At 36.7% G+C, this 27,347-nt stretch overlaps 1 protein-coding gene across 27 annotated transcripts in view; it reads left to right on the forward strand.

Moving 5' to 3' along the window:
- The first annotated feature begins 1,392 nt into the window (after nucleotides 1–1,392).
- Nucleotides 1,393–27,347, forward strand: part of ptprsa (protein tyrosine phosphatase receptor type Sa) — a 207,822-nt gene continuing 181,867 nt past the window's right edge. For 25 of the 27 annotated variants that reach the window (XM_084117265.1, XM_084117291.1, XM_084117269.1 and 22 more), the window contains exons 1-2: nucleotides 19,616–19,742; nucleotides 20,919–21,057. The gene's annotated coding sequence lies outside the window, so the exon portion shown is untranslated. Of the gene's footprint in view, nucleotides 1,719–19,615; nucleotides 19,743–20,918; nucleotides 21,058–27,347 lie in introns of those variants that run through there. The other 2 variants (XM_084117266.1, XM_084117276.1) reach the window with 2 other exon arrangements.

The raw sequence follows: 27,347 nt of genomic DNA on the forward strand, positions 1-27,347 counted from the left end.
GTGTGTGTGTGTGTGTGTGTGTGTGTGTGTGTGTGTGTGTGTGTGTGTGTGTGTGTAGACAGCAACACAGTGTCGGCCCAGATCCGGGCCACATCTGATACATGTGGATTCATCTCGTACCGGATGTGGCCCAGATCTGGGCCGACACTATGAAAGAACTACAGGAAACAAAGTCCTAGAGGTCTCTTTTGCCAAAAACGTCAACACCCATAATGCACTCTGATTTAAATTTTAGCGCATTCGAATTTTGGTGGGTCATATGCTGCGTTCATTACCGTAATTTCGAGATGACGACAGCACTTGATGTTGTGTGTTTCTGTGGCAACAACATGGTCAGGTGGTACAAGTGGGAGATCTCAGAAAGTTACAAGTTTACAAGTTGTAATTACGAGTTCTACAAGGACGCTTTTTACAAGTTGAAATCTCATAATTATGTGAACACACCTATATTTTATCTTAAAATCAAAAGAAAAATTCAAAATTATATATATACACACCTTTTTTACAGTATTTTATATACAATTAGTAGTTATGTGCTTAAATATTATCATTATTACAATCATTTTAAATAATTTTACAGTAGCATTTTTACTTTATAATTCTGTTTAATTATGGTGAAGTTATTTATTACTTTAATAAAAAAATATAATTCTCATTACTGTAATATAGAAAAAAAGTATGTAATTATTTTTGCATACAAAAATATTTTTAATACAAACATTAAATCTGTTAAATCTATTATTATCATTTTTACAATAAATATTATACCAGTTAATAGTTTTACTGTAGTATTTTTACATTGTAATTCTGTTTTTTAGAGTGAAGTTATTATTACTTTAATTAAAAAACTCATTCTCATTACTGTACTTGAAAAACGTATAATGAAATTATTTTATTTAGTGCTGTCAAATAGATTTATCGCATCCAACATAAAAGTTTTTATATATATATATATATATATATATATATATATATATATATATATATATATATATATATATATATATATATTTTTTTTTTTTTTTTTTTTTTTTTTTTTTGATATATATATATATACACACATATTATATATTTACAAACTTTTTTTGACAACACAAATTTTTTGCTATAATTATTATTCAAACCATTTCAATTCATGAATTATTTAAATTATAAATAATTATATTAATATTTGAATCGTAAAGAATACATCATGTCCTATAACTCTATTACCCAGTAATACATATTTAATAAGAGTCCTAATTGAGGAACATGAGAATTTGAGGTGAAATGGACGTTTCTTCACGCGATTCATCCCATCAGAAGAGTCTAAAGGGGCGTGGCTGGATTCCGCGCGTTACTGAAAGGGGCGGAGTCGGAACAAGTGTATTGCGATGGAGGGGCGGAGTCCGAGACAGAGAGAGAGAGAGAGAGAGAGAGAGAGGTGGGGGTGGGCGTGTCCATGACGTCAGCCTCCAGCTCTCCTCAGCGCGCACAGCTGTGGTTTCTCCGGAGCGGAGCTTGAAATCAGACGCGCCGAGCGAGACGCAGCGCTATCCGGGGGATTTAAAGCGTTATTCGCCACCGTCCACACGCGGAGCTCTCTCTATCTCCTTGGATCTGCCCTCTCCTTGGATTATTATCGTTATTTATTCCTTGGCGCGATGCTCATGAAGATGTAAGGGGGTTTTGCGCGTGCAGAATCAGGGAGAACGCAGGAACGCGCTCGTTAAAACAAGGTAAGAGCAGTTGAAATGTGACAGCAGACACTTTCTGTGAATGTCAGAAATGATTGGAAATGAAACGCCCGTGTTTATCCACTTCAACTGAAGTGTGAGGATATTCTGAAGCGCGTGGAGAAGGTGGTGCCCAGTGCGCAGTTTGTGCTCCAGACGCGTTTTGCGCATTAAGAATAAAGTCAGTTTTGATGCGTTTTAAGACTTTACAGCGCGTTTCTCTGCGTTTATTTGCCAGCTCAAGTCCGCGGGACAGTCATCCTCCCCGCCAGAAGCCAAAGCCTCGCTTGTGTAAACTGAGAATTGATGCCACCGTGCGCGTGCCAGCCTCGTATATCTGATATCAAGTACGGGAACGTGTTGAGGACAGCATATTTCAAATGAAAGTAGCGCTGTGCGTTTATGCATCTGATGTGTACAGACTGACGCGATCTTTCAGGAGATTCAGTTCAGCAATGCCCACCTGCTGAAAACTAGTGAACAACACCTCATTCAGGCACTGGTTTTATATGATTTCATCTCCGAAGTTAGAAATCTGCCTCCTCAAGCGCAAGTGAAGCATTTATGAATATCTTAGTTTAGAAATAAATTGCTCGGTGCAAAACTGATTCTGCGCGTGAGGGATTTTTTTTTTTTCTAATTAGTGAATTATATTATATAAAATGCAAATATATGCAGTGATGTTTTATTGTAAAATGTGTCTGGTCTATGTGAAATGTTCAGCATCTTGTGTTTTATTGTGGCTGCGCTGAACTCGATCAGTTTAGACTGATGGAAACGCGTCCAATATTCAGGATATCGGTTTTCATTCACTAAACATTTGCTTTTAGTCCCTCCAGTCTTCAATATGTTTTTTTATGAATCAGTGTGTGAGATCTGTGTGATACACGAGTTGAAGGAAGGGTGTTTTTTTTTCTTGCTCGGGTCATTCTGCTCAGTCTTTAATATTTCATGACGGATGGATTTGTATTTTTGCACAGTAATGGACATGCCGTCTCGGAGTGGTGTGGTTTACAGTGGACCCGATGGGAAGTGTGTGTGTGTGTGTGTGCTGCATTTGCATAAAACCAGGCTTGACAGTAGAGTAATTCAAAGCCACACCCCTTTATGCACTTACGTCCACATCTCAAGTGAAATGCATTGCACTCACTGCATTAAATGTTTGTTTAATATCTCTACTCATATAAACGTGTCTCTAAAAGTCTCTCAAGGGAGATTGTGTGTTAATTTCCACAGGGAAAACTCGTTTGGCCTGAATCAAGTGCACTTGTGTTGCAGTTTCCAGATTTGTCTTGTGATATGCTCCTAGTTCTCCCGGTAGGGAAGTGGGATAAGTACCTGTCATTGCTTGTGTATGGAAATGCGTGTCGTTGCTGCATGAATGGACATTGTGTTATTTACGCAGGGCTCCCAGGGGCCGTCCATCGCTCCAGTGCCCGGCGGATTGATCCAGCGCTCATTTCCACAGCAGCCTCTCGCTTTACACTCGCTTGTTATAGGAGGAAGAGCTGATGACGTAACAAAGCTCATTAAACCGCACAACTATTGTTAACTCAAAAGAGCAACATCATTTTATTTATTTATTATTCAGTGAAAATGACGTCAGTGTCGTAACGCCCTCAAGCCATATTTTACCTGAATGATCGTACGTTTTCATTGGCGAAATTGGACTATAACCTAAATTATTATTTTATAGAAGCATTTGTTCACTCGAAGAGCAACTGTTTATTTATTTATCGTTTTGGGATATCGCAAAAAAAAAACAAAAAAAAAAAAACGTCTGGATGGAAACGGCAAATTCTAAAAATGCACGTAAAAAAAAAAAAACGTATGAATGTTTTTTCCGATAAGAAGATGTGCGCATAAACTACAACGAGACACATTTAAACCACTGATCTATATAGAATGACTGGATAGCTCATGACGTCATAAACAGTGAAGCCACCGCGCCGCCATATTAGTATTCCCTAGTGAGCTCACGCGTTCTATTGAATCAATAGGAAATTGTATGATTATACTGAAAAAAACATTGCCTAACGAGACACAGTTTTTAAATGTAAAGTCTCCCTGTACATTCTCACAACGCAAACATCCTAAGCATTTAAATGGGTATTTGTTTAAAGTCGGAAATTTTTCCTGCTTATTAAAAAACGGCAATTTCTTTGCAAAAGGAATAAAAAGCTGTACGAGAACACTAGTCGGCCTTCACTGAAAAGCTATCTTCACAGGTAAGAAAAACAGTTTGATACTATTAATTAAATAGTGAATGCTAAAGACCTATATTTTTGTGAATTGGTGAATATATTGTTTCGTAGCCACGAATTAATAATACCTCAGCACGAATTTGTTCCCTCATTTTATTATATTGTAGCCACGTTGTAATTCGTTGAATCAAAATGAGGGAGGGAATTAGTTCGTCGTTCAAGTCGTCGTAACAACGAATTATTTAGATAAGTGGACACAGGGCGCATAAGAACAAGCAGAGAGAGAGAGAGAGAGCCCCGGCCGCGCGCGCGCACTCTCACCGCCTTCAAACACAAGCGCTGTATTGCTCTCTCTCCCTCGCGCATATCAACATCAATTGACACAATAGTAGAAGGTCGGTAGACCGATTGTGTTTTATAGATTAGTAGTCTGTTCATATAAAGTGTTTGATTAGCAAGTACATGTTCAGGAAATGCATAATACAAATTGTATGGGTTAATGTAACGGTAAACGAAGCTCTTTTGAAGCTGTCAAATGGTGTCGCTGTTGGACACTTAATTGTGATTATTGCTGCTCTGAGGTTTCTTATAGGCTACTGTTGACTGTTTTATCGTTGTTTTTTGAAGAAGCAGCAGCTCTTGCCTCGGAGAAAACAACACGGGCATAGCGACAATTTTGCATATAAATTACTACTTATAGGGCTTGAATTACAACATGTGGGCAGTTTTTCCTACATCCTTTTGTGAACGTCGTTTTACACTTGTATGCTGCACAGCGGGTCATCTTGAAAGTGCCGTCGGAGCTACCAATCTCTGTATAACGGAGCCTTCTGCTGGTAGGGAATCGTAAGATGGCCGCTCGAACACTTCCGGTGGCTTCACTGCCTAGTGGCAGTTTAGAACGTCATGAGCTATCCAGTCATTATATAGTGATTTAAACACATAAATCCATAACATAAGCCTCATGTGACTTTGCCTCAGCGGAGGCTGTGATTGGATAACTGGACTAACCAGCGGACCAATCGCATCGCAGCATCTCAAATGTTGGTTTGGTGGTTCTGACACACCTCATTTATTATGATGGAGGGAAAAAAAGAAACTTCTTTTTTTATTACTGATATTTTGAGCCAATTTCCCAGGAACTGATGATTTTGCTCTTGTAAACACATGGGATAGAAATGCTGATTGATTCGCAAATGATTTATGCAATAGTCCAATTTGTGCACACAAGTTAAAGGGATATTTCACCCAAAAAAACCTCAAGTTGTTACAAACCTATCTATCTATCTATCTATCTATCTATCTATCTGTCTATCTGTCTGTCTGTCTGTCTGTCTGTCTGTCTGTCTGTCTGTCTGTCTGTCTGTCTGTCTATCTATCTATCATTTTTCCAGACATCCATCCAATGTTGTAAAATGTCTGTAGGAGCAACTATTTATTTATTTATTTATTGAATTATTATTTATCTTTTGAAGTTCGTGTTGTTGAAAAGACTGTCAATCTTGTATTGCACTTAACCCATATTTAGCAAATTTTGGGCATATTTGCATAAAACATTTGACCGTTTTCTTTGACGCAAGAAAACTGACAGACTATTAATGTTTTTTTTATTATATTATACAATTATATTAGTTGATTTATATTCATTTTTATGTAATAATATTAATATATATATAAAATATATACACATATATACATATATATATATATAAAAATCAAGATGTTACCTGTTGATGTTTGAGAGCGAATGGATTTTAATTCCAGTGTGTTTTGAGTGTGTTCAGCTCTGAAGGTCTTTCAGAAAGCAGGTTTTGTTCTGTGTGTGTCAGGTTGTGTTGGCTGTTCTCAGACCTTCAGCGAGCGTCTGAACACGTGAAAGATTTCAGGAATATTTTGATGTGTTGTCGTATCCCAGCAGGCCTTGTTGTGTGAAGACGGATGGCCTGCGCTTGAGCAGGATGAGTGCTTTTCATGAGCGACGCTTGCCTCCGTGAATCCATGACACTTCCCGCTGTAAAACACACACGTAATGAGCAGGAAGAGAGGATTATGGGCCGTGAAACAACACGAGTGTCCTAAGAGTTGCTGGAGCTCTGCTTAACTTCATCATTTACTCTTCAGATCTTAATGCTTGCAAAAAGTGTTGGTTTGGATGATTTCCACAAATATATTTAGCCAGTGTGTATGAGGATCTGGGCTAGAGCCCGACTGATAAAGGATTTTTAAGGCCGATACCGATACAAATATTTGGTGATTTAAAAATCCGATATTCCGATATATCGGCCGATATATATATTTTTTTAAAATCCAGAAACGTGTAACAAAACATGAACAGATTTTCCCTAACATTAGTTATTAGTAGTTATTTAAGAGTCCTCAGCCTTACTAAAATAATATAATGCAGTTTAAAAATACATATTTTTTTTAAATTAACTTTATTGTCACAACAGAACAGAATATATTAAAGTTCTGATAAATATAATGTATATTAAAAATACAAACTTAAGATATGAAACTTAAAGTCCTTTGAACAAAAAAAAATCAATTATTATTATTAATATTGACAGTAATAATTAAAAAAAAATCAATGATGATGATATTATTATTATCATCATCATTTGTATTATTATTAAACAAGACAAAGTTCACTCCTAATTCTATCCATCTATTCCATCAAGTTACAACAAACCATTTTCAATCATCATTTGCTGCCTGCCTTCTAAAATCTACTACTTAGTGATGCACTAAATACATTATGTGAGGTAATTAACACATGGTTACCGAGTCGATCGTTCCCTGGGATGCGTTTTCATGAAAATCGAATGTAAAGAGTTTTATCTCTAAAAACAGATTAACGTTATCTTATAACGCTAGTATATGGGGCACAGAGTAAAAGTAAATCGCTAGTTAATACCACTAACAATGCTCAAAATAGCCTCACACTAACACGGTAGCATAATGAGGGTCCCTACATGCAAACCGAAGCATTGAGAACTTTGTAAGTGTACAGACAGTTTAATAAGAAGATACTTTATAAAGACAGTACATTACGCGTTTACATGCAGGAGCCATCTTGGAAAACAAGATGGAAAACAAACTCGACTAATCGAGCCACGAACGCCGTGCTACGTTAGATTTCACAAACGTAATTCCTATCGACCAGCTCACTTAGCACGGCGTTCGTGACTCGATTAGTCGAGACTGTTTTCCAAGATGATGCCTGTAAACGCGTAATGTACTGTCTTTATAAAGTATCTTCTTATTAAACTGTCTGTACACTTACAAAGTTCTCAATGCGTCGGTTTGCATGTAAGGACCCTCATTATGCTACCGTGTTAGTGTGAGGCTATTTTGAGCATTGTTAGTGGTATTAACTAGCGATTTACTTTTACTTACTCTGTGCCCCATATACTAGCGTTATAAGCTAATCTGTTTTTAGAGATAAAACTCTTTACATTTGATTTTCATGAAAACGCATCCCAGGGAACGATCGACTCGGTAACCAAGTGTTAATTACCCCTACAGTAACGCACACTTGGATTTCACACATGTGTAAAAGAAAAGCTAACTTTTATGCACAGGCTAGCTGCTATGTTTGATACTTTTTCTCTATGTCTAAATGTTCACTTCTCGCGTGCCTAACTTACGTTTTACAATGCAGGGACTGGAACTACAGATATGCTAGTTATAAATACAGTTATCATTACTTTATTTAGGCAGAATAAGTTCGTTGTGATTTCCAAGCTCATTGATGTTAGCAGTCTTCCTTGTAGAGTGCGCTCTGGTGGACAAACTATGCAGCGCCAACACTCATAACATGGTTGCAGGGTGTTTCGTCCGCTTTTATTTTATTTTTTAAATATTCATTTATCGGCCGTTATAAATGCCGATACCGATAGTTTGGAAAATGCCTAATATCGGCCGATAATATCGGTCGGGCTCTAATCTGGGAATTAGCATTAGCAGTGTGCTAACACCGAGCGGCTGATTTCAGGACAGTTTTCCTGCTCTGTGGAAGAGTTTCCAGTACATGTGGTTGGATGGAAACGAGTTAGATAGTTAGTTAGACTTTGCATTGATGGCAATATGCAAACTTGTCAATATTGTTTTTCTACTAACTGTATTTATCAATTATTTCACAATAAATTATTATTATATGCTTTAGAAATGTATCTTATTTTATTATAGTATTTAATTATTTTATGCAATTAGAGGATCTAAATAATTAATTTTTATTTTATTTCTTATTTTGCTGTATGATTTTATTTATATTTACGTACTTTACAAACAAGAGACTAAAATATTATTATTATTTTTTTATATATAATCGGAGGGTCTCAATTTTATTATTTATTTATTTATTTTATTTTATGATTATATTATATTTGTATATTTTAGAAATTCGATTATTATTTTTGTATTATTTTGATCTATGATTATATTAAATTTATATTTATGTCCTTTAAAAACAAGACTTTTATTATACAATTGGGGGATCTAAATCATCTTATTTTTATTTTTATTTATGATTATTATATTTATATTTATTTACATTAAAAAATAGTTTTATTTTATTTTTTATTCATATTTAGAGATTTTATTTTAGAGAGTTATTTTATTTATTTGTTTATTTATTTGTTTATTTTTATTTATGTATTTATTTATTTTATTTTATTTTATCCAGTGTTTCAACTCTGCTTTACCTTTGTTTGAGACGTACACCTCCAGAAATGTGCAGGCACAGACTCCCTGTCTCTCAGTGTCCTGCACAGTGTGTGACGAGATCCTCTGCTCGCAGTGAATGTGCAGACTGTGCTTTGACACCTGTGTGAGCCGACAGTGAAGAGTCTGGGCTCTTGTTCTCGGACCTCCCGCTTGTTCGCAGCAGAATTTATCCTTTGCTGGTGTTTCCAGGAAGGCATCAGCCTTTATGCGCTGGAGCCTGACACTTTAATGGGTTTGATGTGTACCTGCGCTCGCACAGGGGGCCTGCAGAAAGCAACGGGTGCATATAAAAGAATGATGGGCCGCGGTGTCAGACAAGATGGAGAAAGACTGTTTCGCACCTCTGGGAATATAAACGCTTCAGGCGGATCCAAGTTCATCCGTAGTGTAAGGGTCAACTAGACAAAGAGGGAATCATTCTCTTGGCAAAGTTATCAAGGGGGCGGGGTTTGCAATTTGCAATATCATTTATAACCGTGTACTTTAAAAGTTCGCTAGAAAGTAGTATGCCATAAACTATTTAAATAGTATGTGGAACATTATATATGAATTCAGATTCCTTAAACGATGTTCGCAACCCATTTTACTTCGTAAAGTGATGTATTTCAGTGAAACAGGAGATTCAGTGGAAAGAAACCTGACTGTCTGCAGTTGACTGGATGGAGAAACGTATATGTAAAATATATGGCTGGTGGTTTGAGGGGCGGGGTTAAAAAATGTGAGTTCTTGATGATGTCATCAGTAAAGGAAATTCATTTTAGAGGCAAAAAAAAGCTGTATTTTAATGAAAGTCAAACTTTTTTTTTGTCTGTAGAATGACATTTAGCAATGAATTGTGTAAAAACGTGACCAAAACTGAGTTTTTAGGAAGTAAATAAACTGGAAAAAAAGTTGTGTAGGATTTACTTTGAGACGATTTTCATGTAGAATTTGCTTGTAAATTTGTTAAAAATTAAAAATCTTAAAAATTAAAAGTGATGTATTTCCATGAAACCAGATGTTCAGTTAAAAAAAAAAAGGGGGGGGGGGGGGATTGGATGGAAAAACATGTATGTAAAATATATGGCTGGTGGTTTGAGGGGCGGAGTTAAAAAATGCAACTACTTGATGTCATCAGAAAAAAAAGTGAATTGTTTTTAGGGCTTAAATAAACTGAAAAAAACAATTGTGTGGGAAATCACTGGTAAATTTCACAAATAATTATAAGCAATGGCAAATGGTGGTATTTTACAACATGCAATGATTAATGCACTAATATTCATTTTGCATAATGTAAAAAATTGACTTCATAAAGTGGTGTATTTCTGTGAAACAATAAAAAAACGTGTGGCTGTTTTTAATAGGATGGTGAAATGTGTATGTAAAGTATATGGAGAAAATAAGAGGACTTGATGTCATCAGAAAAGAAAATTCGTTTTAGAGGCGGATGAATGCAAGTATACGGCCGGGGGCTTGAGGGGCGGAGTTTAAAAAATGTGAGGACTTGATGATGTCATTAGAAAAAGGGAATTCGTTTAAGAGGCGGATGAATGCAAGTCTATGGCCGGGGGCTTGAGGGGCGGAGTTTAAAAAATGTGAGTACTTGATGCTGTCATCAGAAAAGGAAATTCGTTTAAGAGGCGGATGAATGCAAGTATACGGCCAGGGGCTTGAGGGGCGGAGTTTAAAAAATGTGAGGACTTGATGATGTCATCAGAAAAGAAAATTCGTTTTAGAGGCGGATGAATGCAAGTATATGGCCGGGGGCTTGAGGGGCGGAGTTTAAAAAATGTGAGTACTTGATGATGTCATCAGAAAAGAAAATTCGTTTAAGAGGCGGATGAATGCAAGTATATGGCCGGGGGCTTGAGGGGCGGAGTTTAAAAAATGTGAGTACTTGATGATGTCATCAGAAAAGGAAATTTGTTTAAGAGGCGGATGAATGCAAGTATATGGCCGGGGGCTTGAGGGGCGGAGTTTAAAAAATGTGAGTACTTGATGATGTCATCAGAAAAGGAAATTTGTTTAAGAGGCGGATGAATGCAAGTATATGGCCGGGGGCTTGAGGGGCAGAGTTTAAAAAATGTGAGTACTTGATGATGTCATCAGAAAAGGAAATTTGTTTAAGAGGCGGATGAATGCAAGTATACGGCCGGGGGCTTGAGGGGCAGAGTTTAAAAAATGTGAAAAAGCTGAATTTTAATGAAAGGCAAGCATTTTTTTTGTCTGTAGAGTAACTGACAAGCATTAAGTGTTTGTTTGACAACCTTCAGAAAGCGTATTGTGTAAAAACAGTGCGATGACAGGGCGTTTAACGTGTTTGTGACTCACGGTAAAGGTCAGCTGGAGACCCGGTCAGTGGGAGACGGATGGATGGATGATACGACCCTCGTTCACACTGAGCACTTAGAAGACGGTGAAGCTCGAAGGTCACCTCAACATTTCATCCGTCTTCCCGCCCCGCTGAGATCATTCTCCCCACGAGGTCTCCTGAGGTTAATGCATCCGGACAAACAGAGGAAGACGACGTTCGTTTGTTCTCTTCCGTCTGCCGCGTGCTTGTCGTCTGCAGTTTTCGTCTGCTGACATAATATCCATGAATGATTCATCTGCGCTCATGGATAATTGAATGAATGCAGGCAGTGGCTCTTCCGCCGGTGTCGGTGTGTGTGTGTAGACTCCACCAGTTTCATACACTCTTTACATCTTTATTGGTCTGTTGTTGGATAATCCGATCAGGATGCATGAGATTGCCATATGGGATGTGTGACTGGGGTTATGTGATGGGAGAATGATGAAGGCTTATAGGCGTCTCACTCTTTCATGGTATTAGAGGCACAAATCCCAAGGTTTTGTTTGGGAACTATTAGATAAAGTATTATCTGGCATAGAAGTGACTTAGCTAGTTTTAAACACATTCAATGTCTGATTCCCCCTATTTAAAATCATTTTGTTCCGTTGAGCTTTTCATTTTTTAATAATTTTAATAATTAACAATCAATTGTGTAGTAATAATTATATGTATATAGTTATTAATATTGTGTTTTTATATTAATTATAAATAAACAAATATTAAATTATTCAAACTCTTTATATATATATATATATATATATATTCATAAAATATGCAGTATATTGATAAATAAATATGTGAATATACATTTTTAAAAATACATATTCATTTTAATTTTACTGATAATATAAAATAGTTTACCAATACTAATATATGTATATATAGATTTATTTATTTATTATTAAAACTCTTTATATTTATCAGTAAAATTAAAAAATATTACACAATATATTTAGATTTTTATATATTATAATATTTATATAATTTAAAAATATGGCAAAAATTTAGGAATATATATAAAATTTAATATATTAATACATAAATATATTAATATCTTTTTTTTTTAAATACATATTCATTGTAATTTTAAAAATAGTTCATATTAACGGTCATATATTTATGTGTGTGTATTACTTTTTATTTATTACAAATAAATACATTAATATGAAATTATCAAATATTATTTATATTTACCAGTCAAATTAAATATATATATATATATATATATATATATATATATATTACACAATATATTTATTAATGAATATATTTAATACTTACATTTTTATATATTATTATAATTATATAATATAAAAAAAAAGTAATGTGGTAAATTGTATATATATATATAGTAATTAAATAATGATTTTCTAAACTAGTTTACCATTTTCAGTCATTGCAATAATCGCAAACCTCATGTTAATTGAATAAAAATAAAAATAACTGATATTTGGCTTTGACCTTCTCCTCATTCCTGTCACTCAACAAGAAAATAAAACCCTTCCTGAGAGTGTGTGTTGGTGTCCAGAGTAAATGAAGACGTAGAGAGCGGACGAGCGATGGGATGAAGTCGATATTGATCAGGGAAACTCGCTTCACTGTCGTCTTCCCATGATCCCTTTCACCTCATCCGGATCCCATCCGAGCCGTTCTGCACCTCACAATCCCCTGTCTAGTCTTCGGATATATGCATATTATCAGCTTAGTGGAAGATCTGGACACATCTGTATTCACACACACATTTATCATGACATATTTAACACACAATGCTCAGCATGAGCTCAGGCTTTCACAATATTACTAAATTAAAGAGGATGAAACGCATAAAAACATGCCCAGATCACATTTCACACAAAAATATCTATTTAATAAAAAGATATTATATATATATATATATATATATATATATATAATAAAAAATAATAATAATTACAAAAATATAAAGATTAAACATTATTCTTATTCTGACAAACTGACACAAAACAACTAAATACAAATTAAAATAAATCCAATTTTTATTTATTTATTTACAGTTAAATAATTTAACTGTAAATAAATAAATAAAAATTGGATTTATTTTAATTTGTATTTAGTTGTTTTGTGTCAGTTTGTCAGAATAAGAATAATGTTTAATCTTTATATTTTTGTAATTATTATTATTATTTATTTATTATTTTCACTGGTGATGCATAATATGAAAAAAAAATCTAAATGTTTTTTATATTATTTGTTTAATTTATTATTATTATTTAATAAATAAATAAAATTGGCTTAATTTTTTATTTTAATTTATTAATTATATTTAATATTTTATTATAACTTTATTTTTCTTATTTTTTATTATGATAATACTAAATCTTTTAAAAATATTTATTGTTTATTTGATTTTCTTTTTGTGATTTTTAAAAAAAATATTTTTAATTGTTTAATATTTGATTGTTTTTTGTGCGTGTGTATGTGTGTGTGTGTATTTATTTATTTTAAAAAAGGCTTTATTTTTTTATTTTATTTTTTAGTAATTGTTTAATAGTTTTTTCCAGTCAATTTATTATTATTATTATTATTCTGATTCATAATATGAAATACTAAATGTTTTTTATATTATTTGTTACATAATTAGAACAAATTTCTTTGTTTTTGATATTTTTTTGTGCGTGTTTATTATATTATATTATATTATATTATATTATATTATATTATATTATATTATATTATATTATATTATATTATATTATATTATATTATGGTAAGGAAAAGTGTGTTTTTGCCAGGTTTCTACATTCACCCTTGATCATGAGCATGATTAGCGGTTTGGTTTCTCGCGTCCTAAATGTTTTCTTCAGGTTTTCACATTTCCATCAGCTTTCTGCTTCTGCTAATCCTCCTGTACGTCTCTTTGCTCCGTTAGTTTCCTGCTCTATTAGCAGTAACAGCGTTTTTTCCCCCTGTAGGTCCTAATGGGTTAGCGTTAGCAAGCGCACAAGCGTAGCCGTGTCGCTATCAGTCAAAGATAAAGCCCTGTAGAGATGTTTCCTCTCTTTACTCTCTCAGGATTGATCGTTCGGCTAGCTGACGTCGATTACGTGACTGTCTCTCCTCCAGTTTCCGATACAAAATCAGCATTAGACCTGATTCAACTCAATGAAAGCAAAAACCAACTTAAAACTGGAAAAAACTGGTGATTTTTGTGAAGTGTCGAGGTAAACTGCCGGCTCATTTGCATGTAAAGCAGCCCAGCGTTCTTTAATTGAGTCAGTTTATCAGCACAGTTTAATAGCGCTAATTTTACTTACACCTGGGAACGCTTAAACAGATATTGTGTGTTTTTCCTCGTTTTTCGAGGAGTATTTAGGGAGGAATGTGAGGAATTTGGCCGCTCACCCGGTATCAGGTTGGGTTGTGTTTCCCAGGTTCGCAGCGGACAGAGATTTGTGAGCCGGCCAGCGGCGAGTTGGTCAACGGGACAGACTGCAAATGAATATACAGCTTTATTGTGCCCGTATAGTTCATATTTAATCACTATTTGCTTTCCTAAAACACAATTTCTGGTGGATTTTGAATATCCCCCATGTTGAATATCCAGTATCACTTGGACATCCGTCATGTGACTGAAGCAAAATGCTCTGTGTTAAATGCAAACTCTTATAATACTGTTTGTTTTTTTTTGTTTTTTTTAAGCATTGTCTTATTTATTTCCTACCAAATGTCACCTTATGGTGTTTTTCAAACTTTCTTCCACCAGAATAAGCCATATGTTAGTGTTTCATGAGCATTTTTTCCCTCATTTTGACTTCTGGAAACGCGCTACTGTTCCTTTAAATATTGGCTAACTTTCAACGTTGGAAGTAAAAACTATACTCAGGTTTTCCATAGGGAAATAGATTTTTAACGATTGTCTTGATTTTTAACGATATTTAAAAAATCGTATTTACTGCGAGCGACGAGGTTGTTAATCGGTGGTGTTTGCTTCTGATGCATTATTTCAGCTTATTCCTAAAATAATCGTTTTAACAGCAGAATTCCTGGTGGGAAAACAACATTACCTATAATGCTGTGCAGGAAATTCCACCAATCAGAGAGCTGAAAATCGCACCATGCGCCAAAATATCTTGTTAGCTCCGCCCACTCCCATGAAGCTCCGCAAATGGCGTAATCGAGTCTACGCTCTCAAAATACTTAAATATTTGAATATATATGCATATTATGTGATAAAAAGGGAAGAAATGAATGAACACTTTTTGAAACATCGCAAAAAAAAAAAAAGAGGTTGGCACTAATGCGCTTTCTATGAGCTCATAATATGATATGCAAATGCATGTTAATGAGTCGTGACATCATTGTTATGTTTGCATAGACTGCAGAGGGATACAAAATCCGGTTTTCTGTGATATGATCCCATTAATGAAAGAGATTTTGTGGATTACAGTGGCCTAGAAAGCCTTTTGCACGAGCTGTGTTTTGTTCAGTGGATCTTCATCTTGAGTCGGGATGCTCAGATCCGTTTAAAGGGAATGAATGTTTTTGTGGCTCTGCTCCGGCCGGCGGAGAAGAAGTGACGGAGACGCTGGTTTATTACTCGGGATAAGAGCTTGTGCTTCTCCTGAGGAAAGAGCTGCTGTTTAATTCATGCGCTGATGCGACATTGTGATTCTGTTTACTAGAGGACGTCTGGAGCGTCTGAACAGCTCATAGTCTACATTATAACATTAGCCTGGTTTAATTAATAGTTAGCCGCAAACCACACACGCATCATCTTATAGACGACTTAACTGGTATTTTGATGAAATTGAGTTTCAAGTGAAGCACTTAGATGCTTTTTAGGTTGACAGAGATTGCTTGCTTTATTTATTTATTTATTAGGTTTTATTTATTTATTCATTCATTCATTTATATAATTTATGTACATATTTATATTTATGTTTGTATTTATTATTTATTGTTATCCATTTTTATCTATTTATTTATTTATTTATTTATTTATTTTTATTTATTTATTTAATTATTTACACATTTAAATTTGTATGTATTAGTTTTATTATTTATTTAATTATTCATATATTTATATTTTTACCTGGATTTATTTATTACTTTTTATTTATTTATTTATGTTTGTATTTATTATTTATTGTTATTTTATTTATTTTTTTATAATTATTTGTTTGTTTGTTTAATTTACATATAAATGTTTGTATTTATTTATTAGTTTGTATTTATCTGTTTTATTTACTTATTTATATATTTTTGTTTGTATTTATTTATTATGTATTTTTAATTTTTAATCTTTTTTTAATCATTTATATATATATATATATATATATATTTTTTTTTTAAATAATATTATTATTTTATTTACATTTTTTTCATTTTTCTTTTTTTAAGTTTGTGTCGTAGTATCTAATGAGAATTAATGGCGTATTGTAATTCAGTGAAAACTAGGCTGTCAGTGTCGTATTATACTATCTTACAAAGTTTATTTGACATATTTCCTGAATGATCTACACCAAGTTACCCAAAAGTACAACATATTGAATATAGTTTGTTGATGTTCTGATACAGTCTGATATTGTTTTTTCATATCATTCTCAGGACGATTCTCGTGCTGGTTGAGCAATAGACGTCACAGCTGACGCCGCAGACTTTAATTACCGCGTGAATCCGCAGCTTTACAGGGCAGATGTGAAACTCGCTCCTCCAGTTTTCTTTGGCGTATCGTTTCTTCTCATGACTTCCTCTCTTCTTCCCCTCGCATCTATTTGCAGTTCTCTCTGGAGTTTTATTCTCTTTCAGGGCTCACTGGCTTGTCATCTCCCTCGCTGAAGATCTGAAACGTTCTGGAACCTTCCGTTTTAACGAGTCCCAATCAAAACCCGGGGAAATTGGATGCTGCGGTGAAGCAGAAAGCGCTCTGGCGATTCCTCGGCTTCAAAAGCCTCGTCGATACGAAATCTTAATTATGTAATAGATAAATGCAGGTGTATAGATGCAGTTCTGCAGTAATTTCAGTTTGTTTGACAGTGTGTGATTATGAACCGGCACCAGTGGTCTCCTGCTGCGTGTTCCTCGATAAGCCAGATCTCATTCCCGATCCCCGCTATCATTGTTTTTATCCTCAGTGCTGGAGAGCAATTACCAACATCAGAAACCCTGCTGAATATTCACGAGGCCCCACTGTATTATGCAAGTATGCAGGGAAATATGCAAAGCGGTTTTGTGGTTACAATGCAGGTATGTTCATGTAACTTACAAGATTCTACAAGAAGTGTAGAAATTTGGTATTGAGGAATATTTTAAGGCCCTTTTGACTCCCTACTAACTGCATAGCAACTCTTAGAACACCTTAGCAACACCCTAGAAACCTCAAAAACACTCTGAGAACACTTAAGCAAGCGCGTAGCGACTCTTATAACATCTTAGAAACCACCGATCAACACCTTAGAAACAGCATAGCAACTCTAAGAACACTTACGCAACCACATAGCAACTCTTAGAACACCTTAGCAACACCCTAGAAACCTCATAAACACTCTGAGAACACTTAAGCAAGCACGTAGCGACTCTTATAACATCTTAGAAACCACCGATCAACACCTTAGAAACCGCATAGCAACTCTTAGAACACTTACGCAACCACATAGCAACTCTTAGAACACCTTAGCAACCGCATATCCACTCTTAGAACCCTTTTGCAAGTGCATGGCAACTCTTAGAACACCTTAGAAACCAGCTATAAACACCTTAGCATCTGCATAGCAACTCTTAGAACAACTTAGCAACACCCTAGAAACCGCATAGCCAACCTTAGAACATGATAGTAAATGGAATATCAATTCTTAGAACACAGCAACATCCTTGTCACCGCATACTCTTAGAGCACTTACTCTTAGACCACCTTAGCAACATCCTAGCAACCGAATAGCCACTCTAAGAACACTTACACAACCACATAGCAACTCTTAGAACACCTTAGCAACACCCTAGAAACCTCATAAACACTCTAAGAACACTTACGCAACCACATAGCAACTCTTAGAACACCTTAGAAACCACCTATAAACACCTTAGCATCCGCATAGCAAGTCTTAGAACAACTTAGGAACACCCTAGAAACCGCATAGCCAACCTTAGAACACGGTAGTAAATGAATATCAACTCTTAGAACACAGCAACATCCTTGTACCGCATAGTCACTCTTAGAACACCTACTCTTAGACCACCTTAGCAACACCCTAGCAACTGAATAGCCACTCTTAGAACACTTATGCAACCACATAGCAACTCTTATACCATCTTAGCAACACCCTAGCAACTAAATAGCCACTCTTAGAACACTTATGCAACCACATAGCAACTCTTAGAACACCTTAGCAACACCCTAGCAACTGAATAGCCACTCTTAGAACACTTATGCAACCACATAGCAACTCTTAGAACACCTTAGCAACACCCTAGCAACTGCATAGCCACTCTTAGAACACTTTAGCAAGCGCATAGCGACTCTTACAATGCCTTAGAAACCACCTAGCAACACCCTAGTAACCGCATAGCAACTCTTACAACACTTAAGCAGCCACACAGCAACACCTAGAACACATTAGAAACCACTTAGCATCGCAACTCTAAGAACACTTATGCAAACACATAACATTTCATCATTATTATAATGAGTTACTAAACAGCTCAACGCCGGCTGTCACCAATCATGACGTATTTTGCGTTACTGTCAAGTCAAACAGATTTCTCAAATGTGTCATGATGGATATGTCGTCTTGTGCAAAAGTTTGCATTGTTCCCCTCTGGTTTGTTTGTGTAAAGCAGGTGGTCGTAAACATTTCTGTGGTCACAGTAAATCAGCAGGCCTGTTATCGTGAGCTATATATCTGCATATTGTCATGAGACGATGCCCGCAGCGCTCGTCTGACAGCGTAATGGATGAGATGTTGTGATACGCTTTTATTTGTGCTGCTCCAAGCCTTGACTCCATACTCACTGTGTCTCTTCTCGTTTGACAAATTTGTCCTAATTTATGGTTGTTTATAAAAGCCAGGAGGCAATCCATTCTGAGCTCTCACGCTTGGAAGTGCCTCTCCCCGATCAAACGGCCGGCTGTAGATCAAACCCACTCCAGTGGGCTTTAGCTGCTTTTAACTTTTCAACCTGATCTGCCGTATCTCACAGCAGTGACGGCTTCTAGAAGATTCCCTCAAGGTCACTCCGACCTTCTGGAGGAACGTTATATTGCTCTTTCACAGATCAGGATATTATGGTCTAACCAGCCACAGAGCAACAAGTAATTTGTCTATAATACTGAAAGCGAAAATGTGGCACAATCACAACTAATCAAGGTCTCGGAGTGTTTGAGTTCACGGTGACGTCTTGTGATTGCAGACATCTGTATTGTGGTATAGCTTAGATCTCTTTTGAAACTCTAGACGAGACACCGGTTGTCTTTCACTCGGGGGAACCATGTAAGTTTAAATTTGCTGTCCTTTTCATTTCTTTGCTGTGTAGTAAAAGCAATCTCGCCTGCGTCTATCCTTCGGTTGACCGTTCGTGTATTGAATGCATACGCTGCAGTTAGTAGAGGGTTCGGCTGGTCACTGTGTCGATGCACTTTGGTGTAGATCAATAATTCCATTCATGGGGCACAAACACAAGTACAGGACAAAGTGCTTTTCTGATTGCTGCTGTATGATGCCCGTATCGATTCTGGGCCGGGATGTTTTCGCTGCGCTGATCAGAAAGAATGGCGGATTGCTCCATTTGCCCGTGAGTGAGCCGAATATATTCAATTATAGCATTGCATAATCATATTCTACAGATATTGTTAAATGGATAGAAATAAGATAGAAGACAAACGTCTTCCCCTGCTGTCAAATCTTGTTTTTGTAAATCTCTAATGCATGTCAAGGTGGATTGATTATATTTGACAACCGGTAGAGATTTGGCGAGAGATTTGATTTAGCAGATTTGGTAGATTTATATCCATGTGGCTGTTTAAGCTGTTTGATTGTAAAAGAGGCAAAAACTATATAAGAATTAAAAAAAAAATATCACATGATTAAAAAAATGTCTAAACTGGTTTGTCTGGTCTTTCAGCTTAGTCTGATTTACTAGTTTTAGAAGTGTTTTGGGGTGATCAGGGTGGAAGACCAGCTAACTAGGATAAAAGACCATCTAGACCAGCTTAAACTGGTTTGCTGGTCTTTCAACATAGTTTTAGAGGGACTTTGGGGCGATCAAGTTGGGATAGTAGTTGGCAAACCAACTAACAAGGATGGAAGACCATCTAGACCAGCCTAAATTGGTTTTCTGGTCTTTCAGCCTGTTCTGATCTGCTAGTTTAAGAGGGATTTTGGGGTGATCAGGTTGTCCCAGCTGTCAAACCAGATAACAAGGCTGAGATACCATCTAGACCAGCTTAAATTGTTTTTTCTGGTCTTTCAACGAGGTCTGATTTGCTAGTTTTAGAGGGACTTTGGGGTTGATCAGGTTGTCCCAGCTGTCAAACCAGATAACAAGGCTGGGAGACCACCTAGACCAGCTTAAACTGGTTTTCTGGTCTTTCAGCCTGGTCTGAATTGCTAGTTTTAAAAGGTTTTTGGGGCTATCTGATTGGAAGACCAGCTGGTCAAACAACTAACAAAGCTGGGAGACCATTTAGACCAGCTTAAACTGCCTAAGTACAGACATGCTCTTTTAGCAGGGATATACACCACTTTTTTTTTTTTGTAAAAGGCAAATATGACAGAAAATAGTTAGCATAGATGTTCCAACATTATGGTATCAGTAGGGAACATTTTAAAAGTCACAGGACTGGCCCCAGAGCGCACACACATGCTTCAGGTTACAATCCCCTCCCATCATTTTTAGTCCAAGGTCACTGGTGTTTTAATACTGCTGTGAAATATGCAGGCAGTGACATTGTTACCCTTGTTGTGACAGGTTTCAGGTGCACACAATGGCGCCATCATTCAGAGCGATGGATTGGACTCAACAGTCTCTAGACACCCACCAAACCCCGATAAGTCCTCAAAGCCACCCCACGCAGAGCCCGAACATTCTCCAAGAGATGCATGCAATAGTACGGCACATTAAATCTTCCTCGTCTTCCTCCTATCAGACCACGCTGTGGTCAGCGTGCTTCCTGCGGTCTTAAAGGCCGATTGCACTTTCCTCGCTGTGTCGGTACGCAATAACGCCTCGAGGGGATTCATAATTCAAGCCCCATTGATTTGTGGCCGTAGATGTGCATTAGTGTGAAGGTGAAAGAAAATGGTTCCTGAAGAAAAGCAGCCTCTCACTTTGATCTTGAACAGGGATAGGGCTTGTTGCTTTGCAGCAACTCAATGAATTAAGCACCGGTGTTCTGAAAAGCATCAAATTGCCCTGATTATGACTACAAACAAGTGTGGGTGTTAATGAAAGATCACACAGTACACTTTGGGAGGCGTCCATATGTTGAAGTTCCTCATCAGCGGATTTCACAGCAACACAGCTGGAGCACAAGCTCAGGGATAGTTCAGTCGCATCTATTCCCCAAGTAAAATCGTCGTGAAGAAATTACACCGTGGGTCATCGACTAATTAACGAGCTCAAAACAATACAATCAGTCATCGTGAAAAAATAACAAGCCTCTTGAAATGTACAGGGAGTCGGAAGTGTCAGCTTGATGCATTGTGTGTGAAATAAGAGCTATTGGTAACTCCGTCTAGGTCTGTTAGCTCTGCCAATTGACGTTGTGTTTGCTGTTGTTGACCTCCAGTTGTGAACTGTATGGATTTGACTGACAAAACTACTGAGGCGTTTGAGTCTATTGGAGTCTTGATCCAGATTTTTTGGCGTACAACGCGGGCACATTTGCTGCACTGATAAACTACAAAACAAAACTGCTTCGGCAGGGTGAGGTTTGGTCTTTAAGAAGTGATCAGAGAGAGGGTCATACATCACGTTGCATTTTCTCTCTTTCGCTGTGTTGTAGGAATTGAGGGTTTGATGGATAGCAGCCCTCTTGGCGCTCTTGAGAGAGAGAGAGAGAGAGAGAGAGAGACTGCTATTGACAGTCTGTGCCCATGAGAAAAAGCTCATTCTTTTCTTTCTGTGTAGTGTGGAGCAGTACATCTTCTGGACGTCTTCAGGGTGTGTATGAGTGTGCTCTTCACAGGGAGGTCTATAATACCTGTGGAAAGCTCTCTGTTCGCGTTCCCATTCACTCAACGTTTGCTCAACTGATGCATGACGCCCCAGAAGTACACAGTTTGACTATTCAACAGGCAGCAGACAGGGAACGATGTAAGTTCACTTTTAAGGTCTGTCACTGGTAATACATCTACCATAATATGTGACTTGCCTGGAAAAAGGAGTCGGAATTCACACGGGGATAATTATGAGCTACAGGCAATACAAGTGAAAAACATCGATTTTGAGGTTTTCACAAAAGTGAGTTCATTAAGCCTTCGTCTAGCGATCCCAATGCTCCAAAATAGCAATTAAACATCCAAAAGTATCTTTATTTGTGCGTTTTCTGAGAGGAGTACCTTTCCTTTGTCCATGAAAAATGATCTTACTCGCGCTGACTGACAGATCTGATGCGTGTGCACAAAGACTCCCAGCGATCCCAATATACACACATACACAGAATTACAGTATTTCAAAATATCTGTCTCGGCGAGTATTCACGCAAACATTATCTGTCATGTCTTAAGTGAACATTTGGGCTACTGTTGGGGAAAATCATCTGATGTGTAACATTATATTAGATCCGTGCGGTACAGTCTTAAAGGGATACTCCACTTTTTTTGGAAATAGGCTCATTTTACAACTCCCCCAGAGTTAAACAGTTGAGTTTTACCGTTTTTTAATCCATTCAGCCGATCTCCGTGTCTGGCGGTACCACTTTTAGCATAGCTTAGCATAGATCATTGAATCGGACAGGACCATTAGCATCTCTCTCAAAAAAATGACCAAAGAGTTTCGATATTTTTCCTATTTAAAACTTGACTCTTCTGTAGTTACATCGTGTACTAAGACGGACGGAAAATGAAAAGTTGCGCTTTTCTAGGCTGATATGACGTAATGATATGACGCAGCGCTTGAAAATAGGTCTAATAGGTTAGACAAACTTAGTCCCGGTCACGTTGGAAGTTACCGAGCTGGGGACTATTTTCAGGCGCTGCGTCATATCATTACGCCTGCTGGACTCATGGTACGGCAGCAAAGTTTCTTGATTATTACGCAGGAATGAGAGTATAGTTCCTAGCCATATCAGCCTAGAAAATCGCAACTTTACATTTTCCGTCGGTCTTAGTACACGATGTAACTACAGAAGAGTCAAGTTTTAAATAGGAAAAATATCGAAACTCTTTGGTCATTTTTTTGAGAGAGATGCTAATGGTCCTGTCCGATTCAATGATCTATGCTAAGCTATGCTAAAAGTGGTACCGCCAGACCCGGAGATCGGCTGAATGGATTTGAAAACGGTATAGGCTGTCTGTTTCATTAATGTTAATCAAACAATTGTGGTATCATGGGGAAAAAAAAAATTAATATACTGCATATTTTTCCTATACATGTATAGGAAATATTTGGTTTTGACTTGGTGTGTGCCAAATTTGGTGTTATTACCAGGGTTTTTTAAGGTATGGGTGCAAAGTGATTTTGTTTTGGAACCTTCAGAAAACTTTAAAGACTTCAAACAGTTTTTAATAGAGAATGTGAAAATAACAATAACTCATTTTTGAAAATGTGCTCATTGCAACTCATTTTGCCTGCATTGGTAGTAGGTATAAGTAGTTTAAGTATTATTTATATGTTGCTTGCAGGGAATGAAACCAGATGGAATAGTTGCGGTTAGGGTTAGGGTTAACTAGACCTTGCTAACCAACCCAACCTTCACCCTTGGCACTTCATAGAGATTTGTGTATCTAAACCCCCTTTACTAGCATTATATAGGACTGGCTAACTAAAATGAGCAAAATGACTATTTTCAGTAGCATCAGTAGCTCAAGTGTTTTGCCACTAACATGCACATTTTTTCGTAAAATTGACAAAACAGCCAAATCATCTTTTGTGTTTTAAATATCTTTCATGTAGCTTGTAGTTGACAAATGTTGGCTAGCTTGATGATGAGTAGCTTGACTGGCTACAGCCTCAGCTAATGGAAAGGGGTCGAGAGCATTATTTTCCCCTTTTCTGCTGCGTTTTTGATGGATGTGAAGTGTCATGTTGGATGTGAGGGGCCGAAACATTCTGCCCAGCCTCACCTGATCTAAGCACTTCATCATGAGAGCGAGAAAGATGATTTGATAAAGATAAAGGAGTTGCTATGACAAGGTGCCTAGCACTTAGCCTGTGGGATATGGTTGCTCCCTTCATGTTGAAAATCCATAAATATGTTTTCAGTCTTTGCTTACAGTGTTGGCGAACAGGACTAGCTAAATCAAAACAATGATGCAGTTAAGCGCTAACAAGTCTTTGTTACTTGGATCGTGTTGCAGACTAGCAAAACAAGTATTTATTTCAATACTGCTATTTATGTATTTGTTTGTTTAATGAATTGTGGTTTTGTAGCATAAATATTTTGTAAAAATGTTAGATATGATTCTTTTTAGAAACATATAATTAGCCCACTCTTTGTTAGCTTGTAGTTTAGTTATTTTCCTCAACACAATTCATTAGCGTTATTTTCCCCCTTTTCTCAAGTTTCCCTCTTAATTAGTATTCTTTCTAGTTAGCTGCTTTTTGTTAGCTTGTGGTTTAGCTAACTATACCACTTTTTCCAGGTTGTTTCCCCCTTAATTAGCATTCTTTCTATTAGCATATAGTTAGCTGCTTAATGTTAGCTCGTAGTTTAGCGAACTACCTCCCTTTTCATATTGTTTCTCTCATAAATAGCTTTCTTTCTAATATCATATAGTTAGCTGTTTAATGCTAATGCTTAATGCTTGTAGTTTAGCTAACTACTTCCCTTTTCAGATTGTTTCTCGCTCAAATATCATTCTTTCTAATAGCATATACAGTAGTTAGCTACTTAACGTTAGCTTGTAGGTTAGCTAACTACCCATTTCATGTTGTTTCTCTCTTAAATGGCATTCTTTCTAATGCATAGACTACAGTAGTTAGCTGCTTAATGTTAGCATGTAGTTTAGCTAACTACCCTTTTCAGATTGTTTCTCACTCAAATATCATTCTTTCTAATAGCATATAGTTAGCTGCTTAACGTTAGCTTGTAGGTTAGCGAACTACCCATTTCATGTTGTTTCTCTCTTAAATGGCATTCTTTCTAATGCATATAGCCTACAGTAGTTAGCTGCTTAATGTTAGCATGTAGTTTAGCTAACTACTTTCCTATTTAGGTGGTTTCTCTCTTAAATAGCTTTCTTTATAACAGCAAATAGTTAGCTATGTTTTTGTTTGTAACAAAGAGTAGCTTAGCTGCATTCTACATTGAGTCGCTCCAACATGGCAAGCTAGTTTCACATCCCCAACACTGCATTAGTTCCACGTCTTTGTAATCCACCGAATTCAGCCGTTCCAAGAAAAGGTTGAGTAGTTTGAATGGTTGCGGTTTGCTCTGCAAGAGAGGTGATTACGTATTCCTCTGCAAATCCAGTCTGTCTCTGAACATTTAAGATGTGCTATTCATGAAGGAGAGGGATATTCTTCACCCTGGTGACCAGCATCCCAACGGCTGTAGTTTGTTCTGGCAGCGAGAAGGAGAAAGAGAGAGAGCGGGTGTCTTGCTTCTGGTGAGTGGAGACCCTGAATTGACCTTTCTTCAGATAATTCCCAGCGACTCTGACTCCTTGTTGTCTGCTAATTAATAATTCAGAGACAGCATTATCTGCCCTGTTCATAGATGAGAACATTTCTTAAGATGAGCCTTTGGGCATCGTGGCCTCTACTTTCCTCTCTGCCCCCGTTTTTGTGTTTAAAGAAATCTGTACCAAAACTGAGTGGGTTGAATTGCTGTCTGCTGTCTACATAGGCAGAGCCCTTCTAAGTAGGGGATGTAACGGTACATGTATTTGTCCGGACGTCACGGACGTCACGGTTTGGTGCATGCAGTCGCGATCCACACTCCAATCCAGTAGGGGGCGCATGCTGTAATGCAATGCTGTTTGCTAACAGTAAAAAGCACAGAAGAAGAGACGATTGCTCGATATGTTTACATCTCTCAACTGTGGAAAGATATCAATAAAACATCTTGAGAATAATTTTTACATTTACCTCAGGTATTTAGTGTCGACAGCAAGTTAGTTCGCTCGAGAAATGAACTCTAGAGAGAAGCATTTTGTATATGAACTACATTAGCTTAATCATTATAATTACTAACCTGTTAGTAATGTTTTGATTTATTTAATGTATGTTGATGAAAATCCAGCTTTTAATGTTGTTTATGTGTCTATGTGGTGTTTTTAATACGCTTTAAGACAAACCATGTGTAAATTCATAAGTCGACAGCATTGCTGAGTATTTTCTCCTTAAAACTGCAGTGAACCAAAGACAGTCTCAAAAACACGCTTTGAAATCGCTGGTGTTTCTGACGTCACAAACTACCTTGTAACCAATCAGATCAACGCGTGATCGACAACAAGTGGATCTCTGAGTGAGGGAGTGGAGGCGGGGCTCATTTGCATATTCATAGAACCGCGCATACTAAATGAGGCAAGGGTGTCGAGTTACATTCAAGCTATTTTAAGCCATTTTTTCAAGGAAAAAACATTTAAATATGTCATTTTGGTGATCAAAGATTAAATGATAAAATTATTGACCACAGGGGCCTTTAAATAAATTGGTTATGAAAACAAGATATGACAGCGACTGTATAAATTATTATTAAAAAAATTAATTGGAGTAGAAAATTAACTTTATAATCCAATTTAGAAGTTAATGCAAAATCTGCCTCATGTGCAATTTACAGTACATGTTTTATTTATTTGAGTGTTGATTATTATATCTAAAAATAAATAGCAAGTGAATTTAATAATTTGGGCTCTGTTGTCAATTGCAACCTTTAATATTACAGTAATGTGTAATTAAGTGCTCCCCATATAGTTCACAGCATCAGTTAGTGATAGTTTAAGAAAATTGTAATTATAATATAATTTATTTAAACACACATACACAAAGACAGAACTGTATCTTCAATACCGGGGTACGTACTGAGGTACCGTCATGTTTACACCCCTACTTCTAACCGATGCCTGGAGATAATAAGCTAAAAAGTGCTGAGAAAAAAACACACCCAAAGATGGTTAGACGCCTCAAAAGGAGGCGAAGGACAAATAAAGAGAGAGATGGTGTATCTCGACACCCACAAAAGGCCACGGTCTCATTAAGCGAGCGAGGGGCGGACGAGAGGTCATGAGCCTT

The sequence above is a fragment of the Abramis brama genome (genome assembly GCF_963993115.1).
Source record: "Abramis brama genome assembly, chromosome: 6".
Lineage (NCBI taxonomy): Eukaryota > Metazoa > Chordata > Actinopteri > Cypriniformes > Leuciscidae > Abramis > Abramis brama.